Source organism: Dendrobium catenatum, unplaced genomic scaffold, assembly GCF_001605985.2.
Source record: "Dendrobium catenatum unplaced genomic scaffold, ASM160598v2 original_scaffold_9099, whole genome shotgun sequence".
In the NCBI taxonomy this organism is placed as follows: domain Eukaryota; kingdom Viridiplantae; phylum Streptophyta; class Magnoliopsida; order Asparagales; family Orchidaceae; genus Dendrobium; species Dendrobium catenatum.
In genome coordinates, this window is record NW_021327559.1 from 407,305 (window position 1) to 410,825 (window position 3,521).

Below are 3,521 nucleotides of genomic sequence, written 5' to 3' on the forward strand. Positions count from 1 at the left end.
TCAACATAAACCTCTTAGGGAATATACTAATCTTATGGTTTAGGTATTCACCAAAGCATAAATAAACCAAATATTCAAGCTATCAATTTTGAGATAAAGCCCGCAATAATTTAAATGGTACAAAATTCTCAGTTTAGGGGAACCCCTATAGAAGATCCTAACTTACATATAGCTAGTTTTTTTAAAAAAATATGACTAACATTTAAATATAATTGTGTATCGGATGATAAAGTTAGAATTATGTTATTTCCTTTTTAATTAAGAGTCTAAATTAAAATGTGGTTAAATTTGTACCCCCAAGCGCATTCACTACTTTGAATGACCTAGATCTCAAGTTTTTGGCCAAATACTTTCTCCATTTAAGAAAGCAAAACATAGAAATGACATTAATTCATTTTCTCCATTATATGGTGAATCTATTTATGAGGCTTGGAAAAGATTCAAAGAATATCTTAGGAAGTTTCCTCACTAAGGATTACCCTATTAACTTATTATTTAGACATTTTATAATGGTTTAGTTTTCTCTTGTTGATCCATTATTGATTAAGTTATACTTGATCTTTAATGTCAAAACCATTTGACGAAGCTTATGCTATGATTGAAGAAATGACCTCCAATAATTTTTAATGGTTCCTTAAAGAGTTAGCATTAGAATGGTAGCTAGTGTATATGAATAAGATGCCCTATATATCTTAAATGCATAAGTAGCTACTATATTTAGGAAGCTAGATAATATTGAAGTAAGTTCATCCTAGAGTACACCTTTGCCAGTTAAAGAGAATGTTTTTGGATCCTCTAATAACCCAAATGCATCATAAATTGAATCCCTAAATGCTATTAATAATTAACCTAATAACCTTGTCTTGAATATTTAAATTCCTAGCGCGAGAAATCACACTAATTTTAACTTGAGTAATAATCAAATTGGGTGTAATATTTAGAACTCTAACCAACCAAATTAATCACTTCAAAATAATAGATTATTATCGACCATTAAAATTGGTCACTAAAAATGATAATTGGATGCTAAAGAAAATAACAACAAAAAATATTTGGGTCATTGGTATATCGCAGTTACCTTGTCACTGAGGATTTTAGTGAACCAAATTTTTTATGTTTCTAAATTAGTGACCAATAAATACTACTCTTCATTAATATTGTGTATATTAGCAACCATTTTTTATGTTAATTTGTATTTATCTGTATGCTATTTAGTAATTTTATTTGTTATATTTTCTATAGAAACCAAAATATTTTTTTTTTTTTTTAGAAACTGCAATAAGCATTAAATAAAAACAAACCTATTACAAACTACTAAGTGATAGATAACCTATCACAATCCTCCTTTAACAAATAAAAGAAAGAAGGATGAACATTATTACATCCAAGGTCATCCCAAACAAAATCCCCATCAAAAGCAAAGTTAGCATAAAAATCGGCCAACTTATTACAATTTCTATTAGAAAATGAAATAAAATATTATCAAAATCTTTATGAAAGGACAAGTCTTCCACCATATCTACATTAGCCTTCGAAGCCACCTTGCCAACTGAGCCTTGCAAGTACTTAATGATATTGATATTAACTCCTTCAATAATGATACCTCTAGCTTCAATCATCCACTCCTGAATTACTTTCTTTAAGGATAAAAAAGCCAGTAATTCCAAATATCCACTATCCCAAAGAATATATTTAAACCCAAAAGCAAGTAGAAATCTCCCTTTATGGCCTCTAAAAACACCTCCCACACCAGCCTCCTTAGAATGCATTACAGTTGCATCGATATTAACTTTAATCCATTCAGGTGGAGGAGGGTGCCAAAATTATAAAGACAACATAGAAAGCTGATTAACACCCTAGTGATCCAAATAAAGATTAAACTTGAAAGAGGTGGATGCAAAACTAATTTCATTAGAGATAATGGAAACCAAACCAATTTCACTTCCATGATGAATAACATTTTTCCTACTTTTCCAATAATAAAAGACCAAATAACAATAAAAATTTTCTATAAAAGGATTTTAAATAGATAACACATTCAATTTATCCTTGCAATCCATTAGTGAGGAGAACAAAAGGAACTGGAAAGCCCCATTTTTTAACCAAAGCAATAACTTGAATAAGTTTAGAGCAATTGACAGCCAAATTTTTTTTCCTAATTTTATGTTATATTACATCCTCTCGAACAGTAATAACAATCCAAAATTCTTCTGAAAAAATAATAAATCAGATGATGGTAGAGCATTGTTCCATAATCGCCACTATACTATTTCCAATTGAGGTGGCAATTTCAATTTCCTCATCCACCTCCAATACTCAACTTCAGGTAATTCTTCAACCGCACTACCCAATGCCATTATTGCAATAGATTTTCCAATAAACTTCCTTATTAGATCTAACCTATCATTTAATATTTATAGATAAAGTTGTATTTGCAAAATAGTTTCAGCTAGAGGCTTCCAAAAGAATTTAAGAAGGTCAACAATATTACAATTACCATCCATAATAAATTTATCCACCGTTGGAAGTTCTTCATCCAAAATAGCAATGAATGTTGGCGATTTATTAAAGGAAGCATCAAAGACCCATATATCTCTTACGGTATTATCTAAAATACCAAAATCAATATTCCATCTAACCAAAGGCCAAAGAGCTATAGCTCCACTCTTTAAATTTTCCAAGTGATAGATCCGTTCCTCCTGAAATTATCTTGAAAATAATCAAAACCATATTTAGGCAATAAAGACTTATAGAGTATAGAGTCTGGTTTATTAAAGAAATTCAAAATGAATTTTGCTCTCACTGGTCCAATAATTGAAACTGCCGAATGAACTCCTATACCTCTAGCATTCATCCGTTTGCAAAGTTCACTCCATGCAATATAATGTAAACAATGATCACCAGCATGGTTATTCCAAAGAAAATTTCTACGCATCTTATAATACCTTTTACGAGGATCAAAGGAACTAAAGAATGTCATACAAAGCCATTACAATAGTTTTAATCAATAATAGCCTCCCTAATAACAATATGAATTTGTTTCCCCATACACTCATTTTACAAGAAATTTCTTCGGCAAAAAAACTAAAATTAGCAAATGAAAGCCTTCTCAATGAAAAATTAATACCCAAATACCACTTCTCTTTTACCTCCTTATAGCCAAACAATTTATAAATAGCTCTTCTATTACTATGGTTCACAAATTTAACAAAAAATATAATAGAATTCTTGATATTCACACTTTGACCAGTCCAACTACAATAAATATAGATAATACTTTTAATCTTCTTTAAATATATGATATTTTGCTTTTGAAAACATAAGAACATCATCAGCAAATAGTAGATGAGAAATTCTTGGAGTAGATGATGTAGCTTTAATCCCAGATTCCTCCCTTTTTGAAAAAAACTATTAGCCAAGATTTGAGAACAAAAAATAAATAAATATGGTGAAAGTGGACAACCTTGTCTAAATCCACTTTTATCCTCAATCTATTTCAAAAATTTTCCATTAAAAATAAT

The 3,521-nt window shown here is 29.7% G+C and overlaps 1 non-coding gene across 1 annotated transcript; it reads right to left on the reverse strand.

Annotated features, from left to right (window-relative positions):
- Nucleotides 1-370: 370 nt before the first annotated feature.
- LOC114578394 lies at nt 371-477 on the reverse strand. Its single transcript, XR_003699432.1, has one exon. It is a non-coding gene; the product is annotated as a small nucleolar RNA R71 (small nucleolar RNA).
- Nucleotides 478-3,521: the final 3,044 nt, after the last annotated feature.